The sequence below is a fragment of the Mustelus asterias genome, chromosome 2 (assembly GCF_964213995.1).
Source record: "Mustelus asterias chromosome 2, sMusAst1.hap1.1, whole genome shotgun sequence".
In the NCBI taxonomy this organism is placed as follows: domain Eukaryota; kingdom Metazoa; phylum Chordata; class Chondrichthyes; order Carcharhiniformes; family Triakidae; genus Mustelus; species Mustelus asterias.
In genome coordinates this window covers 26,664,164-26,686,837 of record NC_135802.1, presented here as the reverse complement: position 1 = coordinate 26,686,837, position 22,674 = coordinate 26,664,164, and the positions used below count along the sequence as shown (strand labels likewise).

Below are 22,674 nucleotides of genomic sequence, written 5' to 3'. Positions count from 1 at the left end.
CATACTGGAGAGTTTTTTGTGTTAAGCAAAAGACCAGAGATGGAATGGATTGTGACCAAACACACTGGAACCACTCCTACATCATGGAATATACTGTGGACATGTCAGATCTGTACAAAGAGTCACTTTCTGGCTGTAGAGCAGTGGAATTCATATGAAGCAAGAAGTTCATGTTTACACGTCAGAATGCTGGAAACTTGTGTTTTATTACGAGAAAACCTTTGCCAAGTCATGGACTCTTGGCTGCCATGCTCATGCTGATTAATGATCTTCATTTTTTGGCCTAGTGGTAATTCATTTTTCCAACAATCTGGGAGCACCAGCTGAGATTATGATCAGCACCTAATCAGCTGCAACAATGCTAAAAACTTAAATTTGGAACAAAGAATGATGCACCAGTACCATAGAACTTTGTTTCCAATTATATTTCTCAGACTACAGATTGAGTAGTGTGCACATGCACACCTTGTTGATCCGTATGCAGTCGGTGCATCTTTCACCATACATGTCAACAAGGACGCAGAAGGGATTGGCAGGGACAGTGACTCCATGGGGATTAAAAGCCTGATGCAGACGGGGACAAAAATAAATCATTGTGCTCAAATTCAGATCCAGTAGGTGTTTTGAGCAATGTAAAGTGTGATGTCAGGCTGTGTTCCAAGGTTTAAGGTGTAAATAGCCTAGTCAGTATACTGAATGCTGTCTGCAGTTTGCAGAGATGTCCATGATGTCAAGGTGCAGCCTGTATCTGATGAAATGCCGGTTATTGCAGCTGTCAGTAAGTTTTTTTTGTGAGTTCCCATTTATATAGGCTTCACAGTACAGGCAATAGGAGCAGTCAGTATTGGGGGGGGGACATTTGGGCTGGACCTCAAGCTCAAAGTGGGCCACCAATTTAGACACATTTGCTAAGTTTCAGAACTTGTATGCACATAAGGAAATAACATAGGAAAGGAAAGAAAATTTTGCTGATCCGTATTGTACATCAGACAGCATCTGGCGCATCAAGGAGGGTGTAAGTGCGTGCATACCTTAAGGTAGCAGAGCTAGCACACAGTTGAAATTGTCGTACTATTCGTTAGCAGTAACTCTTTATAATGGATAGCTTTTCAACAAAATCACAATTGCATTGTGTACTTTTGTCAGTTTGCCTGCATCTGTGGCTTCAGGTGAACCCACTTTCAACGTGAAGCAGGTAAAGAACTATTACTGTTCAACTGTTGGGCAAGAGTTTTTGAATGGACTTGCCATGCTTATCAACTGCGACATTGCACAAAAGCTTCATTTTACCTCAATAATTAGTCCATCTGCACAGAAAGGCTAGAAGCATTTGTTAAATTAAAAACAAATCAAATTATGTCCCTTTATTTTTGGCGCCCTATTTTGTTTTCATGCATCTTCATTTTTTTATTATAGCTAGGGGCCTCAAAAGCTGGAAGTAGCTCAGGCCTCTCTAGACCTGGGTGCAACAGGTTAAATGTACCAAAAACTACAAAATTGAGTGTTAGCTTGTATACTTGCGTGTACACATCAATTCCCCAAATTCTTCAATCTGAGAGAAATCATAGTGAAGGAAGAAAAACAAACTCAAATAGCTTACAGGATCAATCTGATAAATGGTAACAAACTGATACTGCCAGACATAGAACCATCAAATCCTACAGATGGAGGCCATTTGACCCATCGAGTCTGCACCGATCACAATCCCACCCAGGCCCTATCCTCATAATCCTAGCTAGTCCCCCTGATTCTGAGTGGCAATTTACCACAGCCAATCTACCTAACCCGCACATCGTTAAGACTGTGGGAGGAAACCGGAGCAGCCAGAGGAAACCCACGCAGACACGGGGAGAATGTGCAAACTCCACACAGACAGTGACTCAAGCCGGGAATCGAACCCGGTCCCTGGCGCTGTGAGGCAGCAGCGCTAATTGCTGTGCCACCATGCCACCCACATTTAGAAACATAGCAGCCACCTTCTTTCCATGATCAGTGAATGATGCCACAGGAAGAGGAAAGTCAAGTACTTCAGAAAACATGGTGTGTACACAGTATCACTTACTGACTGTAAAATGCTTTACAGTACTTTCATCTATTGCATCTATTTAGTTCAGAAAATTTAGCACAATAGATTTTCTATTTTATACCCAAACATTGCCAATGCTGCTATACTTACTTTTAAGCATTTTACTTGTGGCCACCTTAACAAAGCAAAAGGAAAAACAATCTGAAACCTATACAGTGGATACATCAGCAATCACAAAAGCATGTTTGTACAGATGCAAATCCACCTGCTCTCTGTCTTAGCACTGCTCCAGAAGCAAGTTACCCCTAGTTCAAGATGACCAGAACTGAAGGAAACCGACAAAGACAATGTCAAGCATGGAACCTCCCTCCTTATATAATGGTGTATTTGATTGGTGAAGTCCTAACTGAGAAAGTGAAGATTCCACTGGTCGCCCAGGAATTCTTATCACCTTCCTAGGTGTCTGTAGAGGTGACATGCATTCCAGTCAAGTGCCTAATAAAGAAATTTTGCAATTCTACTAAGTGGCATTCATGCTGAATTTGCTACCACTGAGTAGTTGAGCTGAATAGCAGAGATGCACTTAAAGGGAAGCTAGACAATTACAAGGAAAAGGGAATCAAAAGTCATGTTGATAAGGTGAGAGACATATGGAGCCTAAACACCAGCATGGACCAATTTGGCCAAATGACCTGTATCCATAATGTAAATTCCAGTTAAAATCCATTAAAAACAAAGCATGCCTTATATAGACTTCGGGATGTCTCAAAGTGCTATTGAAGTGTAATTACTGTTGTGATATAAGAAATGCAGCCAATTTGAGCACAGCAAGTTTTCACAAAGTGCAATGCAAGACTGAGCAGATAATCTGTTATAGCGATGTTAGTTGTGGGATAAACATGGTCCACAATACCGCGGAGAGCTACCCCTCTTTTCTTCAAATAGCACCATGAAATATTTTACTCCCGTCTGAGAGGACAGATGGGACTTGGGTTTAAACAACTCGGCTGAAAGACAACACCTCCAGCAGTGCAGCGTTGCCTCAATACCACACTGAAGTGTCAGCCTAGATTTTAGCCTAGTTTTAAGCTTAATCAGCCAAGTGTTACTATAGTAACTACAAAGGTTGACAGGATGACAACAGAGGCGTCTTGTCACCTGGTGTGTCTAGTCAGTATGAAATGCCGCAAAAGCAAAATTAAGCTTACGCGGAGTTACAATTTCATTCTGGTGTTAGCTTCACATGAGAAGGCTTCAATAACAGAAGGGAAGCCAACATCATTTCAACTTGATAATATTTAGAATTTAACAGGCATCCTGTCAGCAATAGCAAGTTACAGCAGTAACATGCCATATAAATAACTGCACCTCACAGGACTTATTGGCAGAAGCAGTTTTGTAGCAGTCTTCGGCACAACAGTGTGCCTCAGGCATTGCTTGCTACATCCAGTTTGTTCTGTGGTCCCAGCTCCAGTGGAATTTTAAGCATGTTGTTTTAAATTAATTCTCCAATACCCACGTATCACTGGTTCCTCAAGTACATGTGAGAATTCTCATTTGAGATTGCTACATATGAGAGAGTTATTCTGTAGGTACTAAAATATTTTTCACGGCCACAGAATAGAAAGCAAGAAATGATATTCAAGATCACAAATTTCTTCCCATTACATTGCTATTAAAATGGGGGCAAAAAACCATTTGGATTTCATGTTACTTCACTGGTTGATCATAATCCTGCACCATGTGATGTTGTAATTATTAAAGTACATTGATTCCCGCTCTGTTGCCCAGGTTAATTTTCACTGCTCAATGACCTTACTACATTCACAGAGCAGTACCAAATAAGAGCAATAAAGCTGTCAATCACAAGATCATTTGCAAGTATACCTCTTGTCTTGTAATTGCCTCCCGCTGGTTTGCTGACACAAAGCTCTGGAAAAAATACTTTTTCTAAATCCCATATATTTCCCTTATCGGTGGGAAGAATCAGCTGTGGATGATAAAGGACCTATTTTTTGTGAAGAGTATGTTCCTTTTCTAACCTCAAGATCACTTGTTGGATTTTGATAGATTTGTATGGACCAAAGCAACAAAAGTTTGGATCCAGGAAACTGCTCTTATTAGTGGACACGGGCTACACTTTGGAAATGTATACTTATAACATATTTTAAATGCACACACCTGAAAGTCCTCCTGCCCCTATAATCCAAAAGCTTCCAGGCTAAACATCTGCAGAATTGCAAACTCAATCATTATCAGAATATTACCTTTAAACATCACTTCTACTAAATTTACTTATCATCTCTTATTCTCGTCAATCTTGGTGGTGCCCAAATTGCTCATCTTAGGCCTGCACCTCAAAGGTTAAATGACCAATTTAAAATAAACAAACTACATTTTAATTTCAACAGATCTGTACTCCTAAATCAATGCAATAAATTAATAGGGGTCTTGAATTTCCTCAGTGGCACTGTGGAGCAGCATGGTGGCACAGTGGTTGTCATTGTTGCCCCTCAGCGCCAGGGACTCGGGTTCGATTCCTGGCTTGGCTCACTGACTGCGTGGAGTCTGCACGTTCTCCTCGTGTCTGCGTGGGTTTCCTCCAGGTGCTCCGGTTTCCTCCCACAGTTCGAACGACGTGCTGGTTAGGTGCTTTGGCCATACTAAATTCTCCCACAGGGAACCTGAACAGGCACCGGAGTGTGGTGACTAAGGGATTTTCACACCAACTTCATTGCAGTGTTAATGTAAGCCTACTTGTGACACTAATAAATAAACTTTAAATAGAACCTGGACACAAACCAACTATATGGCTTATAATTTGGGCTTGCAGGCCACACGAAAAACTACAAAGCACCCAAGTCTCCTTGATCTTTAGTCGTTCAGTGATCAGATTCTCTGCAATTGCAGTTGCTCAGAGGCTTGCTTAAAATTGCAACCAGATTTCCAGGTGTAGCAGGAAGTTATTGAGTTTATTAGCTATTTTTTTTTAAATTGTCCTCACCAAGACCTGCAATGTTTCTTTAATGCATTTTTTTTGGCATAAGTCACCTTAAGAACTTCCCCCAATTGCAGGTTATTAAACACGCGTGCCAAATGTATAGGAATGGGCTGAAACTTTAGTATTCATACTGAAGAGAATGGCAAGTTTAATGCTTTGCTTTAGTCCCAATTGTATACACAGACTTACACTCTAAACATAAAAATGAGTGTGTTTTGATGAGACTCGCAGGAAATTTGACATTGGCAGCACGGGTGCATTTCTAGATATGGCTTCTGGGTTGTGCCAACTGAGGAACTTCCATGCAGTGTTGCTAAGGAAATCCTCTATTGTGGGCATCAAAATCACTTAAATTGCACAAAATATATGCACTGCACAATGGCTGTCAATGACAATAAATGGTAAATGTTAGCTAAAAGTTTAAAGTTTATTTATTAGTGTCACAAGTAGGCTTACATTTACACTGCAATGAAGTTACTGTGAAAATCCTCTTTTTGACACACTCTGGCACCGGTTCAGGTACACTGAAGGAGAAATTAGCATGGCCAATGCACCTAACCAGCTATGGCTCAAGTTAGTACTATCACCTCAGTCAAAAGATTGAGTTCCACCTCAATATTGACTAAACACATCAGGTGACATGACACCACTGCCATCATTGTGTCAACCTTTGTGCATCCTACAGTAACTAGGCTGATTAATACAAGTTAATACTAGCTAAAATCTAGGCCAACAGTCCATGCAGTGCTGCGCTGTTGGAGGAGCTTTCGTTTGGCCTTCTGCCCTCTCAAGTGGGTATATGAGATCATGACACCATTTTGAAGAACACCATTCTAAAGAACAAAGTTGCTCACCCCTGTGTCCTGACCAATATTTATCCCTTAACCAACATCTAAATAAAGATCTGATCATTAACACATTGCTAGGGAGCTGGTTAGCACAGCTGGCTAGACGGTTAGCGTGTGGATGAGATTAATGCTAACAACACGGGGGTTGTTCCAATTCGGACTGGAGGTAAGACTCCGGGACTGCCTCGTCAACCTACCCATAACAAAAGCGTGACATAGTGCTGTGGTTCAGCAAAATCAAAGGGATCGTGAGTGGCTTAAAATTTGCCACAGAGTGAGTAACGACACTGTAGTCATCCACAAACTTCAAATCACATATCTATGGTGGTCAGTTTAGTTTTGACAGAGGCAATTGAAGTTAAAGAGAGTTCCACCTAAATGGTACTTAATAATCAAGCCAGAGGATATATGATCTTTGATGAGGTGAATAGTCACTGTCAGGTAGATTGTTAATAGAATGGGGTTATGACAGTCTTGTTTGACCCAGGTCTGGACTCTAAAGATGTTGGTGTCAGATCTCCCACTCAAGACAGCTGTAGTCTTATCGTCATGCAGCATTCAATCTAGTTTTTTAGACATATTTGGAGCACAGTCCACACAGAGCCTCACAATTGACTGTGGCTAGTATTTTGATCAAGTCGATGAATGAAACAAAGAGTTCTCGGTGTTGTTCTTGACATTTTACTTGGAGTTAAACATAAGAACTAGGAGCAGGGGTAGGCCATCTGGCCCCTCGAGCCTGCTCCGCCATTCAATAAGATCATGGCTAATCTTTTTGTGGACTCAGCTCCACTTACCCGCCCGCTCACCATAGCCCTTAATTCCTTTACTGTTCAAAAATTTATCTATCCTTGCTTTAAAAACATTCAATGACGTAGCCTCAACTGCTTCACTGGGCAGGGAATTCCACAGATTCACAACCCTTTGTGTGAAGTTCCTCAACTCAGTCCTAAATCTGCTTCCCCTTATTTTGAGGCCATGCCCCCTAGTTCTAGTTTCACTCGCCAGTGGAAACAACTTCCCTGCTTCTATCTTATCTATTCCCTTCAAAATCTTATATGTTTCTATAAGATCTCCCCTCATTCTTCTGAATTCCAATGTGTGTAGACCCAGTCTACTCAGTCTCTCCTCATAAGCTCACCCTCTCAACTCCGGAATCAACCTAGTGAATCTCCTCTGCATCCCCTCCAGTGCCAGTATATCCTTTCTCAAGTAAGGAGACCAAAACTGTACACAGTACTCCAGGTGTGGCCTCACCAGCACCTTATACAGCTGCAACATAACCTTGCTGTTTTTAAACTTCATCCCTCCAGCAATGAAGGACAAAATTCCATTTGCCTTCTTAATTACCTGCTGCACCTGCAAACCAGCTCCTTGAGATTCTTGTACAAGGACAGCAGCATGCTGCAATTTTTTACCATTTAAATAATAGTCCGGTTTGTCTCTGCTACCGGAGAGACTTAACTTCTGGGACGTGTGTTCTTTCCTTCGGGCACACATCATATGATCCGGTTTGCTTTCCTTATAGATGCCAGCCATGTACTGCTGATTTCAATGAAGTGTCCATGAAGAGTCAAAAGTACATCTCATGTCCTGTAATCTATATACACCTAGTTTGCATTTCCAATGTTGCTGGCCAAGCTCCCCAATTTGTATTTGACCACAATAGATACTATCAACTCACCTTTCCATCGCATCCAGTTCTCTCTGAACTTACTTCAAATTTGGTTGTGAGAATTTTCGATGTCCTTTGCAAATGTAACTTTTGTTTCTGTTGACAGCTCCCTCTATAAATTCTGGCCCAGCACTGATCCCTAAGCTGCCCCTTACCACATCAACACAGCTCCATCACAGCAAATCTTCTCTTTCCCTGGTTTGGTCAGTTTCTTTTGGAAAATGCACTCAAGGCTTGCCTACTATTCCATTCTTGTGGACTTATTGTTCACGTGACATGGCATCAAAGTCAAAAACCAGAGGACACCAATTTAAGGTGACTGGCCAAAAACAGTGCTTACAGGAGGAAAACTTATATGTTTTTTTTAAAAACACAATAATGGTTCTGATCTGGAATGCAGTGTCTGAAATTAAGATGGAGGCAGATTCAATTGTGGTCTTTAGAAGGGAATTGGATAATTATCTGAAGAGAAAGAAAGACTTCATGTTTTATGGGAAAAGGCAGGGGAGTAAAGCTAGCTGAGTAGCTCTTATATCTCTTACAGAGAGCCAGCATGGAATTGCCTCCTCTCTGCTGTTACCATTCTATAAAATCTAAATAGATCATATTGAAAGAATTTCCACCATCAGGGAGTCATTTCTTTAAACAAAATCATTTGTGGGATGAGTCACTGGAAAGGCCAGCATTTATTGCCTGTCTTAATTGCTCTTGAGATAGTGTTGCGGAGCAGCCCTCTTGAATTGCTGCAGTCCATGGTACACCCATAAGAGCTGCTAAGAAAGGAGTTCCAGTATTTTGACTCAGCAACAGTGAAGGAATGGCAATATAGTTCCAAGTCAGGATAATATGCAACTTGGCGGGAGCTTATTCCTCTCGGGCGTCTGCTGCCCCTCTTGTCCTTATAGGTACTAGAGATTGTGGATCTTGAAAGTGCTGTTGATGGAGCCTTGGTGAATTGCTACAGTATCTTATAGGTGGTGCATACTTCTGCACAGTGATAGTGGAGGAAGTGAATGTTTTGAGGTGGTAGATAAGGTGCAAATAAAGCAGGTTGCTTTGTCCTGGATGGTGTTAAGTTTCTGGAGTGTTCAGAATCACAAACATTACAACACAGGAGGTGGCCATTTGTCCCATCATATCTGCACCAGCTCTCCAAAAAGCATCATGGCTGAGTGCCATTCAGCTGTCTTTTCCCCATACCACTGTACATTGCTGTTGAAGATACACTCATCCAGGCAAATGGAGACTATTCCATCACTTTGGCTTGTAGAAGGTGCAGTAAGAAGTCTCACAACACCAGGTTAAAGTCCAACAGGTTTATTTGGTAGCAAATACCATAAGCTTTCGGAGCAATGCTCCTTCGTCAATTGTGGTCACTTGTAGAAGGTGGACAGGCTTTGACGAGTTAGGAAGCGAGTTACTCGCTGCAGATTTCCCAGCCTCTCGCCCGCTCTTGTAGCCACAGTATTGATCTCACCATAATTTCCTCAAAGTATTCCAGTAAATGCATTGGGCAAGATCTTCCTCCCTAAATTCCTTTTCCTATATCAAATTATCTAACTGCCTCTTTGAAGAGGTGTTGCAATAATGTACCTCAAACAGAAGCTTAACTGATTAGTCCCAAAGGTCCCCAAGCTGCCAATGTTGCCTTAGGATCACACTTACTACCTTCCAATCTCAGGTACTATTCTTAACATTCAAATAATTCCTAAAGCTAGAGACAAGGGATTACTGATTTTACTGGTGGCTACTTTAAGCAAGGCATTTGTTGATTGTAACAGCCTTATCTAAAATCTTGTTAATACTTTCTCCGCCCTTAGAAATCCACCTTCTTTGTTGGAGACACTGCTGAGTGAAAGCAGAAAAATAACCCATTCAGTAAAGATTTGCTATATCCTTTGGTCATAAAAGTGAGAACAGTGAATAAATAGTTCTTCAATTCAAAGCAACTATTCTTAAAAATTCTAAATGGTTTCCTTGTTTCGGAGAGCAAAAGAGATTTTTAAATCAAAGTGGGATTTATGATAAATATTTGTTACTCTGTCAGGTTAATAAAGGATGTAAACTTTAGAGCTTGCTTGAATTATTTTGATTTAAACTTCCTTAGGTTAGCTTTGTCCTGTCTCTCAATTTCACTCCATTTCATTTTGTTTTACATGCACCTTCACACAGTTTTTCTTCACACTTTGGCAGTCTTGTTTACAGTGGAAACTTTATCCCAGGGTGAACACAGACTGGGTAATAAAACCTCCAGTGTAAGCCACTGTTGTCCTTAGAAGCTGGGAGCCAGAGATTTTCCACTCCCTACTGTGCTGTAAATCAGTACCTATTTAAGGGCCTCCCTTTAATTATGTGCACGTGATCCAAGTTTACCATTACCGAACAAAATAAATCTTATTCCTGTCTCACGGTCTCTGATGGTAGTGAATCTCAGCTGCCCCGCTGCAACTACTATAACTCTTAAGACATCCCCGACAAACTTTCACAAAGTTCTGGTTTTTGAATAGACAGCCTTTCTCCTTCATTTTGACATTAAATACTTAAAGAGTCAAAAGTCTTCAATCCACAGGAGCAGAAGTTTATCAGACTCCCTGCCCATCAGACTTTTGTTTTTGATGTCTTACACAGTGAGTATAGGAGTGGATGGACAGAAAAGAAACAGGCAACTATGGAAAAATTATAGAATCCCCAAGTGCAAATGTCAACCTCTCTGACAGAACATCTTACCTATGCCCAACCACCACCCCCCCCCCCCACCCCGCATTTACCCCACTAATCCCCTAACCTACACACTATCGGACACTAAGGGACAATTTAGCATGGCCAATCCTCCAAACCACCGTGCCACCAATAACGAAGGAGCAATTAATGACGATGGCTTGGTAAACACATTCAGGGTAGCTTTTTCAAATTACATATTATTTCAGCAAGTGACCTGCGTTTCTCTTTGGCTTAAGTCAGACGATCACCTCAATTCTCCCCGCACCAGCACACTTTCTATTGTACACAGCACAGCACTATGTGCACATAGTCGGGGAGGGTGGCACTGGGGTTGTGTTCAAGGTTCAATGTTACAAGCTATGAAGGAACATTATGCTAAGCCCAGGAGTGGTGTGTGTGTGTGTGTGTGACTGAATGCCAACCGAGTATACAATGTAGCCACTATTAAAGAAATAAGCGACAAAGAGGGGTCACGGCAGTAGGGGACAGCATCAATCCAAATTTGGCTACCCAAAATGGGTCACGCAGGTAGCCTTGATCACCAGGCTGGAGACCAGTGCTCCAGTACAAAAATAAGTGGTAGGACTTGAGCAGAGATTATGACCTGAAGTCAGTATCAGGCAGCTACTGAAAAGCTTAGGGGAGCATGGCATCCTGAGGCCCCAAAAATTACCAATCACCCGACATATTAAAAAAAAAGCAAGGTTTTTTTTTTAATGGTTCAACAAAATGGCAGCTTTATTTGGGTAGCTAATGCAGTGGGTATTGCAATGCCAGACTAACAAAAAAAGCCCAAGTCAAGATTTATTATTCTAAGATGTTGAAATAAAAAGCATGGCTCAAAAGTTGTGATGATGTGGAGATGCTGACGTTGGACTGGGTAAACACCGTAAGAAGTTTAACAACACCAGGTTAAAGTCCAACAGGTTTATTTGGTAGCAAAAGCCACAAGCTTTCGGAGCCTTAAGCTCCTTCTTCAGGTGAGTGGGAATTCTGTTTACAAACAGGGCATATTCGGCCTCTGAAATTCGGGTAAGCGTTCTCCAAGGCGGCCTTCACAACACACGACGGCGCAGAGTCGCTGAGCAGAAACTGATGGCCAAGTTCCGCACACATGAGGACGGCCTCAACCGGGATATTGGGTTCATGTCACACTATCTGTAATCCCCACAGCTTGCCTCCTGGACTTGCAGAGTCTCACTGGCTGTCCTGTCTGGAGACAATACACATCTCTTTAACCTGTCTTAATGCTCTCTCCACTCACATTGTTTGTACCTTTAAGATTTGATTAGCTGTAATTATTCGCATTCCAACCATTATTCTGTAAATTGAGTTTGTGTCTTTATATGCCCTGTTTGTGAACAGAATTCCCACTCACCTGAAGGGGGAGCTTAAGGCTCTGAAAGCTTGTGGCTTTTGCTACCAAATAAACCTGTTGGACTTTAACCTGGTGTTGTTAAACTTCTTACTGTGTTCAAAAGTTGTGACACGGGAAGCAAGGTTCATGTGGCCAGGCAGTGAACATTATGCACAAGTAAGCTGACTAAAGGGCTGTAGGCCTTGTCACTGACAATGTACATTTTATTCCCTAATACACAGAAGGCAGAAAGGAAGATCGATCCATGGAACTAGACTACATGTGACATTTGAATGTACGCAAAAATGTGACCAAAATGAGTGACAATAGTAAGAAAGATCTGTAGAAATGACATGAACAGCAACAGATATACCAGCAGGTTTTTTGTAGCACTGTGCACAGTAAACATAGGAATATATTGTGCTATGTTAGTTTATAAATCTGCACATTAATTAATACTAACTGAATAAGTTGATAGATGATTGTGGAAGTTTTAGTAGCATTTTCAGGCTTAAATTCTTGTATAATTTTACATAGTGTTGTTTGATGAGGAGATGATTGCATAGCAAAATAGTGTGTGCACAATTGTGCCATTTTTGCACAAAAAAAGCGATGAAGTTAATAGATGGAACAAATGGTGAAGAATGGAATTAAATAAATGAAATTACATTGAATGAAAAAGATGAGTCACGGTGTTTAGCAGTGAATGAAGTTTTTCAATGTGGAAGACGTTGGGACAAGATTGTGAAAAGTGCGAGTACCCATGGTTTGGATGTGGGAGCACTGAGGGCATGCACAAAAAAAAAATCAGAATTTTTAAAAGTGGATAGAAAACCAACAGCAGCTGTAAACATGCAACAAAGTTATGACACACTCAGGGAATTCAAGTGATGTCATTAACCATGAAAGTAAAAGGTAAATACACTCAAAGTGGGTTCCCAGCTTTGGATACAGCACTAATGTTTCAGCAGCTTTCTAGTTTTAAGCACCAGAATTCATTTTCTTCATAACTGTAGAAACATGATTACTGAGCCGAGTCACTGGTAGGAAGGTGGTGGTTGTTTTACTTGATGAGGATCCCCTTGTTCTCAAACTGGGTTGGCTAACAGGAAGAGAAACGCACTACTTTATACAGGAGTATGCATACTAAATATCAGTGTTCCAATAAAACATGAAATGTTCGAAGATTTACACCAACTGAAGGCAGATTCTGCCACAGAATTCAAAGGAAAATATGACAGATGTATTTTGCAGGGAGGAAGTTACACAGAGATTGACATATTGTGCATTATATTTTAACAGATCTAAATGTCAATATGACCCAGCACATTTTGTACAGAAACCTCACTGACACTGCCACAACAAGCACTATACAGTTTCTTCCTAAGGTGCTATACTTGTTAAACCCGGTCAACATTCATCTCTCAACCACCACTGTTAAAACAGATATTCTGGTCAGTTATCTCTTTATTGTTTGATGGATCCTATTAAACATAACTGGACTGCTCCCTTTTCCAAAACCACAGGCTGCCGCTGTCCAATCTGAATACTCATCTGATATCAAGTTATGGATTAAGCTGAAACTTTTTTTTAAAGCAGTCAACATTGACAAATAAGAAGACATTCAGTTCACTAAAATGTCATACCCCATACCAACCTTTCCATCTTTCTCTCTGAGATCTTGCCTTTGCCACAATATTGCCATCACTCCACCCACACGGTTTCCACACCTCTGCCACGAACAGTTAACACACACACGCCCCACCCCCCCGCGCGCACACCCCTCCCACGCACGCAGGCGCGCGCACCCCTCCCACGCACGCAGGCGCGCGCACCCCTCCCACGCAGGCGCGCGCACCCCTCCCACGCACGCGCGCACCCCTCCCACGCGCGCACCCCTCCCACGCACGCGCGCACCCCTCCCACGCGCGCACCCCTCCCACGCGCGCACGCGTGCACCCCTCCCACGCACGCACGCGCGCACCCCTCCCACGCGCGCACCCCTCCCACGCACGCACCCCTCCCACGCGCGCACCCCTCCCACGCGCGCACCCCTCCCACGCACGCACCCCTCCCACGCACGCACCCCTCCCACGCACGCACCCCTCCCACGCACGCACCCCTCCCACGCACGCACCCCTCCCACGCACGCACGCACCCCTCCCACGCACGCGCGCGCGCACCCCTCCCACGCACGCACGCGCGCACCCCTCCCACGCACGCACGCGCGCACCCCTCCCACGCACACACCCCCCAACTCCAGACTCCCTTCTGCCTTGGGAATTACCTCCACAGCTTCATTCCACCACATTTAGGAAGCTTTCAACCATTTATCCCAAATCTGAATATTGCATCCCTTTAACTTTTGCTGTCTACCTCTCCCTTTGTGCAAATGTTCTATAATAAAATATACATTGTTTAAAAGCCACTACTTATAACCATGCAATCCTATGATACACAATTGCATTATTCCATTTTAAACACTGAGATTTACAGCAGTGTTTTTGACTTGCTCAAGTCCTGAAACTAATATAACAATATATACACGACTACCTACCTTCCTGCCAATGCATTTGGTGGATTCACATACTTCCCAGCTTAATCCTTCCTTTTTGATGTAATCACTATTCACTTTATCCTCCAACCAATTCCTTACTGTATCCATTATACAAAAATAATGCAAATACTTCTCAGAATTGATGGAAACAAAATATACTTCACAGAAGAAAATGAATATTCTCAACACAATCCAAATAACAGTCATGCCAGAAGCCTTTGTTCTTTTTCAGACAACAAACAGGTGTCTTATTCCGAGTTCACTTTATTACTGGATTGAAGGCTACCTTAAACAACACACTGGCTGGACACAACACCCAAATAAATCAGATAGTACTTTAATTATATAAGCAGAATCCGCACCAAAGAATCACACAAAACCGGTTCTAAAACTTAACAGCATATTCTGAGGCAAGTTTCAAAAAAATCACAAACACAACTGTAAAAAGTAAAAATCTTATGTACCCAGCCCTGAGCAGATTACATAAAACTAGGATTCCTGCATCACTTCGGTGCTATTTTTGAATGTTGATGCATTGAGATAATAGTCTCAAAAATCAACATCAAATTTGAAAAACCTTTTCTGACCTTGCCCCCTTTCAATTTTACTTCACATGTTTTCCTGTAACGTTAAAGAAAGATTGCTACTCCTTTGCTCAAGTGGATCAGTCTGCGTTTTGATTGTACTATTACCTTCATTTCATAAGATCACAAAAACCATTGATTGTGTAATGTGATTTGCTCTTGGTAAAGGTTTGATTCTCAAGTGATGTATTGTTGGACAAGTAGCAACAGCATTCTTTGACTTCTTTGCCAAAAGAAAAATCTGTAGCAATGTATGATCAAAAACACAAATCCATCCTGTAGGATTTGGAGTCAAACTACCTCAGAAATATCAGACGCAAAATGGGGAGGCATGGCATGTGGTAAGTACAGTAAGGAGTCTAACAACACCAGGTTAAAGTCCAACAGGTTTATTTGGTAGCAAACGCCACTAGCTTTCGGAGCGCTGCTCCTTCGTCAGGTGATATAACAATATAGTAATATGTGGTAAGTACAGCATGCTTGGGAGGAACTTTATGATTCTCCAAATGCTCTCCACCTTTGGGTTTTCCCTGCGTCATGTTTAGGCCTGCTGTAGACTAATAGAGAGTCTGATTGCTGTGTAGTTAAATCAATAATTGGTGTATCCTGAACCATCAAGATGACAGAAAGTGAACTAGATGAGACTTGGCCTTTGCTAATCCCACAATTCCCAAGTTCTGACTTTAATCATTCATATTGAACAATTATGTTCTTCAGCTTTTACAATTTAAGCACTTCTCAAGACTGATGGCAACTGGAGGAAGCAAACTCAACTGTAACTAGAAATGGAGAAAATATCTTGCTGTAAGAGTCTAGAATTTTAAATGCGGTACCTTAATTATATGGAGTTCAGGTGACAAAGTACATTCAGTCTGAGAAACATGAGAAGATGGACTTGTGACACCACCTGTTACCACACTCTTATTCCCTCAGCAGAGCTGCCTGTCTGATGACAGTGCATGATACAAGATGTGAGATGGGCAAAACAGGAATTTGATATATAGCCTTTGACTTGCACGGACCATACCTGAATTGGTACCAGCATAAAGCAACTAACCAAGATGAATGTCGTTTGCACCATAAATTGCAATACAAATGTATCATATTGTTCTGATTCCAAAGCCCATCTATAGATAATAACTTGTATTTAAATAGCAAGTTTAAAGGTAGGAAAACATCCCAAAGTGCTTCAGACAAAAAATGACTCGGGCCCAAAGATTATAGAACAGGTGATAAAACTTCCTCAAACAGGTATGATTTAAGCAGATTCTTGGGGCAGAGAGAAATGGGGGGTGTGGTTTAGCAGGAAATTTCAGAGGTTAAGGTCTAGACAACTAAACGCAATAAAGGAGTGGGAATACATTGAGTGCAGAATCGGAGGAGCCAGATTCTTGGAGGATTGGAGGACTAAAGGAGGTTACCAGGATTGAGAGGGCAAGTCCCTGAAAGGATTCACAAGAGGCTGGGAATTTTAAAACGGAGGACCCAGGAACTAACATTGGTCAACAGAGGTGCCACGGATGAGCGAAGCTTGCTGCAGGTTTAACTACAGGTAGAGTTTGAGAGCTCAATTTTATGAAGGGTGGGAGGAGGGACTCTAGCTGTGAATTGGCACATCTGGAGGTAACAAAAGCATCGATCAGGATATCGGCAGCTATTAAGCTGAGACAGAAGCAGAAAGGGAAGGAGGTGGAAGCAGGGGCTCTTTCTGATAGGTATGATGTGGTGTTGGAAGCTCAGCTCAGGGTCAAGTAGGATGCCAAGGTTCCGTACAGATTGATTCAGCCTGTGACAGCGTCCAGGGAAGGGGACAGAATCCATGGCAAGGGGACAGAATCCATGGCAAGGAAAGTGGACTTGTGGCAGGGGTTGAACTAGCTTTGGTCATTCCAATGTTTAATGAGAAAAACTTGCAAACACCCCAGACCTATTTTATAATTCTTTCAAAAGATGTGAGCATCACAAGCAAGGTCACCATTTGTTACTCATTCCTAACTGCCCTTGAGAGGGCGGTGCGCGTTGGACTAAGAGTCTGATAATACAGAAGTGATGGAGGGGGTCAAGAGAGCCAGAGGTCAGTGTCACTGGCATACATGTGGAACTAGACAGTATGTCTTTGGATGTTAATGCAGAAGAGCACCATGACAGGAGAAGGCAAAGACAGCTACAAGAATTATAGGAGTAACCAATTACTGCACATCAATTCATCTAAAAACACACACACATACACACAAAGTTAGGAAAGCACATCAGCAACGAGTAAAACAGGAGCCTAGAATTCAAAACTACAGGCAAGATATATTCCACTAAATTTATGAGGCAATGACACCCAGCTGAAACCAGGGGTGAGATTTTAATTATGGAATACTCTACATGACTATTAAATGCCACTGCACATACAACACATGTAAAGCATTATGGATTTTCAAACACATGCAAACACACATATCAACATCAATTAGTCACTGTAAAAGTCCCGATCAGTCGTATCCAAAACCATAGTATTTACCTTGATCAAAAATACATTTACCAGGACTTTAGTGAGCGGGGGGGGACGGGGCAATGTGAGCGGGGGGGGACGGGGCAATGTGAGCGGGGGGGGACGGGGCAATGTGAGCGGGGGGGGCGGGGCAATGTGAGCGGGGGGGGACGGGGCAATGTGAGCGGGGGGGGACGGGGCAATGTGAGCGGGGGGGACGGGGCAATGTGAGCGGGGGGGGACGGGGCAATGTGAGCGGGGGGGACGGGGCAATGTGAGCGGGGGGGGGACGGGGCAATGTGAGCGGGGGGGACGGGGCAATGTGAGCGGGGGGGACGGGGCAATGTGAGCGGGGGGGGACGGGGCAATGTGAGCGGGGGGGACGGGGCAATGTGAGCGGGGGGGACGGGGCAATGTGAGCGGGGGGGGACGGGGCAATGTGAGCGGGGGGGGACGGGGCAATGTGAGCGGGGGGGGACGGGGCAATGTGAGCGGGGGGGGACGGGGCAATGTGAGCGGGGGGGGGACGGGGCAATGTGAGCGGGGGGGGACGGGGCAATGTGAGCGGGGGGGGACGGGGCAATGTGAGCGGGTGGGGACGGGGCAATGTGAGCGGGGGGGGACGGGGCAATGTGAGCGGGGGGGACGGGGCAATGTGAGCGGGGGGGACGGGGCAATGTGAGCGGGGGGGACGGGGCAATGTGAGCGGGGGGGGACGGGGCAATGTGAGCGGGGGGGGACGGGGCAATGTGAGCGGGGGGGACGGGGCAATGTGAGCGGGGGGGACGGGGCAATGTGAGCGGGGGGGGACGGGGCAATGTGAGCGGGGGGGGACGGGGCAATGTGAGCGGGGGGGGACGGGGCAATGTGAGCGGGGGGGGACGGGGCAATGTGAGCGGGGGGGGACGGGGCAATGTGAGCGGGGGGGACGGGGCAATGTGAGCGGGGGGGGACGGGGCAATGTGAGCGGGGGGGGACGGGGCAATGTGAGCGGGGGGGACGGGGCAATGTGAGCGGGGGGGGACGGGGCAATGTGAGCGGGGGGGGACGGGGCAATGTGAGCGGGGGGGACGGGGCAATGTGAGCGGGGGGGGACGGGGCAATGTGAGCGGGGGGGGACGGGGCAATGTGAGCGGGGGGGGACGGGGCAATGTGAGCGGGGGGGGACGGGGCAATGTGAGCGGGGGGGGACGGGGCAATGTGAGCGGGGGGGGACGGGGCAATGTGAGCGGGGGGGGACGGGGCAATGTGAGCGGGGGGGGACGGGGCAATGTGAGCGGGGGGGGACGGGGCAATGTGAGCGGGGGGGGACGGGGCAATGTGAGCGGGGGGGGACGGGGCAATGTGAGCGGGGGGGGACGGGGCAATGTGAGCGGGGGGGACGGGGCAATGTGAGCGGGGGGGGACGGGGCAATGTGAGCGGGGGGGCAATGTGAGCGGGGGGGGACGGGGCAATGTGAGCGGGGGGGGCAATGTGAGCGGGGGGGGACGGGGCAATGTGAGCGGGGGGGGACGGGGCAATGTGAGCGGGGGGGGACGGGGCAATGTGAGCGGGGGGGGCAATGTGAGCGGGGGGGCATTGTGAGCGGGGGACGGGGCAATGTGAGCGGGGGGGCAATGTGAGCGGGGGGGGCAATGTGAGCGGGGGGGCAATGTGAGCGGGGGGGGCAATGTGAGCGGGGGGGGACGGGGCAATGTGAGCGGGGGGGGGCAATGTGAGCGGGGGACGGGCAATGTGAGCGGGGGGGCAATGTGAGCGGGGGGGCAATGTGAGCGGGGGGGCAATGTGAGCGGGGGGGGCAATGTGAGCGGGGGGGGCAATGTGAGCGGGGGGGCAATGTGAGCGGGGGGGGCAATGTGAGCGGGGGGGCAATGTGAGCGGGGGGGCAATGTGAGCGGGGAGAGGGCAATGTGAGCGGGGGGGCAATGTGAGCGGGGGGGGCAATGTGAGCGGGGGGGGGCAATGTGAGCGGGGGGGCAATGTGAGCGGGGGGGCAATGTGAGCGGGGGGGGCAATGTGAGCGGGGGGGGCAATGTGAGCGGGGGGGCAATGTGAGCGGGGGGGCAATGTGAGCGGGGGGGCAATGTGAGCGGGGGGGGCAATGTGAGCGGGGGGGGCAATGAGAGCGGGGGGGCAATGTGAGCGGGGGGGGGCAATGTGAGCGGGGGGGCAATGTGAGCGGGGGGGCAATGTGAGCGGGGGGGGGCAATGTGAGCGGGGGGGGCAATGTGAGCGGGGGGGCAATGTGAGCGGGGGGGGCAATGTGAGCGGAATGTGGGGGGGCAATGTGAGCGGGGGGGGCAATGTGAGCGGGGGGGGCAATGTGAGCGGGGGGGGCAATGTGAGCGGGGGGGCAATGTGAGCGGGGGGGGCAATGTGAGCGGGGGGGCAATGTGAGCGGGGGGGGCAATGTGAGCGGGGGGGCAATGTGAGCGGGGGCAATGTGAGCGGGGGGGCAATGTGAGCGGGGGGGCAATGTGAGCGGGGGGGGCAATGTGAGCGGGGGGGCAATGTGAGCGGGGGGGGCAATGTGAGCGGGGGGGGCAATGTGAGCGGGGGGGGCAATGTGAGCGGGGGGGCAATGTGAGCGGGGGGGGCAATGTGAGCGGGGGGGGCAATGTGAGCGGGGGGGGCAAAATTACGGGGGGGGCAATGTGAGGAGCGCGGGGCAATGTGAGGCGCCGGGGGCAATGTGAGCGGGGGGGGCAATGTGAGCGGGGGGGGCAATGTGAGCGGGGGGGGCAATGTGAGCGGGGGGGGCAATGTGAGCGGGGGGGCAATGTGAGCGGGGGGGGCAATGTGAGCGGGCAAGTGAGGGGGGGCAATGTGAGCGGGGGGGGCAATGTGAGCGGGGGGGCAATGTGAGCGGGGGGGGCAATGTGAGCGGGGGGGGCAATGTGAGCGGGGGGGCAATGTGAGCGGGGGGGGCAATGTGAGCGGGGGGGCAATGTGAGCGGGGGGGGCAATGTGAGCGGGGGGGCAATGTGAGCGGGGGCAATGTGGGGGGGCAATGTGAGCGGGCAAGGGGGGCAATGTGAGCGGGGGGGGCAATGTGAGCGGGGGGGGCAATGTGAGCGGGGGGGGCAATGTGAGCGGGGGGGCAATGTGAGCGGGGGGGGCAATGTGAGCGGGGGGGGGCAATGTGAGCGGGGGGGGCAATGTGAGCGGGGGCAATGTGAGCGGGGGGGCAATGTGAGCGGGGGGGCAATGTGAGCGGGGGGGGGCAATGTGAGCGGGGGGGCAATGTGAGCGGGGGGGCAATGTGAGCGGGGGGGGGCAATGTGAGCGGGGGGGGCAATGTGAGCGGGCAATTGAGGGGGGGCAATGTGAGCGGGGGGGGGCAATGTGAGCGGGGGGGCAATGTGAGCGGGGGGGGCAATGTGAGCGGGGGGCAATGTGAGCGGGGGGGCAATGTGAGCGGGGGGGCAATGTGAGCGGGGCAATGTACGGGGCAATGTGAGCGGGGGGGGCAATGGTGAGCGGGGGGGCAATGTGAGCGGGGGGGGCAATGTGAGCGGGGGGGCAATGTGAGCGGGGGGGGCAATGTGAGCGGGGGGGGCAATGTGAGCGGGGGGGGCAATGTGAGCGGGGGGGGCAATGTGAGCGGGGGGGCAATGTGAGCGGGGGGGGCAATGTGAGCGGGGGAATTAGTGGGCAATGTGAGCGGGGGGGGGCAATGTGAGCGGGGGGGGCAATGTGAGCGGGGGGGGCAATGTGAGCGGGGGGGCAATGTGAGCGGGGGGGGCAATGTGAGCGGGGGGGGCAATGTGAGCGGGGGGGGGCAATGTGAGCGGGGGGGGCAATGTGAGCGGGGGGGCAATGTGAGCGGGGGGGGCAATGTGAGCGGGGGGGGCATGTGAGCGGGGGGGGCAATGTGACGGGGCAATGTAGCGGGGGGCAATGTGAGCGGGGGGGGGCAATGTGAGCGGGGGGGGCAATGTGAGCGGGGGGGGGCAATGTGAGCGGGGGGGGCAATGTGAGCGGGGGGGGCAATGTGAGCGGGGGGGCAATGTGAGCGGGGGGGGCAATGTGAGCGGGGGGGCAATGTGAGCGGGGGGGGCAATGTGAGCGGGGCAATGGTGCGGGGGGGGCAATGTGAGCGGGGGGGGCAATGTGAGCGGGGGGGCAATGTGAGCGGGGGGGGCAATGTGAGCGGGGGGGGCAATGTGAGCGGGGGGGCAATGTGAGCGGGGGGGGCAATGTGAGCGGGGGGGGCAATGTGAGCGGGGGGGGCAATGTGAGCGGGGGGGCAATGTGAGCGGGGGGGGCAATGTGAGCGGGGGGCAATGGACGGGGCAATGTGAGCGGGGGGGGCAATGTGAGCGGGGGGGGCAATGTGAGCGGGGGGGGCAATGTGAGCGGGGGGGCAATGTGAGCGGGGGGGGCAATGTGAGCGGGGGGGGCAATGTGAGCGGGGGGGGCAATGTGAGCGGGGGGGCAATGTGAGCGGGGGGGGGCAATGTGAGCGGGGGCAGGGGCAATGTGAGCGGGGGGGGCAATGTGAGCGGGGGGGCAATGTGAGCGGGGGGGCAATGTGAGCGGGGGGGGCAATGTGAGCGGGGGGGGCAATGTGAGCGGGGGGGGCAATGTGAGCGGGGGCAAGGGCAATGTGAGCGGGGGGGAGGAGGGCAATGTGAGCGGGGGGGGCAATGTGAGCGGGGATTGAGGGGGGCAATGTGAGCGGGGGGGGCAATGTGAGCGGGGGGGGCAATGTGAGCGGGGGGGGCAATGTGAGCGGGGGGGGCAATGTGAGCGGGGGGGGCAATGTGAGCGGGGGGGGCAATGTGAGCGGGGGGGGCAATGTGAGCGGGGGGGGCAATGTGAGCGGGGGGGCAATGTGAGCGGGGGGGGCAATGTGAGCGGGGGGGGGGCAATGTGAGCGGGGGGGGCAATGTGAGCGGGGGGGCAATGTGAGCGGGGGGGGGGCAATGTGAGCGGGGGGGGCAATGTGAGCGGGGGGGGCAATGTGAGCGGGGGGGGCAATGTGAGCGGGGGGGGGGCAATGTGAGCGGGGGGGCAATGTGAGCGGGGGGGGCAATGTGAGCGGGGGGGGCAATGTGAGCGGGGGGGGCAATGTGAGCGGGGGGGGGCAATGTGAGCGGGGGGGGCAATGTGAGCGGGGGGGCAATGTGAGCGGGGGGGGCAATGTGAGCGGGGGGGGCAATGTGAGCGGGGGGGGCAATGTGAGCGGGGGGGGCAATGTGAGCGGGGGGGGGCAATGTGAGCGGGGGGGGCAATGTGAGCGGGGGGGCAATGTGAGCGGGGGGGCAATGTGAGCGGGGGGGGCAATGTGAGCGGGGGGGGCAATGTGAGCGGGGGGGGCAATTGTGAGCGGGGGGGCAATGTGAGCGGGGGGGGGCAATGTGAGCGGGGGGGGCAATGTGAGCGGGGGCAATGTGAGCGGGGGGGGGCAATCGTGAGCGGG

The 22,674-nt window shown here is 49.1% G+C and overlaps 1 protein-coding gene across 3 annotated transcripts in view; it reads right to left on the bottom strand.

Moving 5' to 3' along the window:
* The window catches only part of zmynd11 (zinc finger, MYND-type containing 11), a 194,712-nt gene that overhangs the window by 171,289 nt on the left and 749 nt on the right, over window positions 1-22,674 (bottom strand). The gene's annotated exons all lie outside the window — the stretch shown is intronic.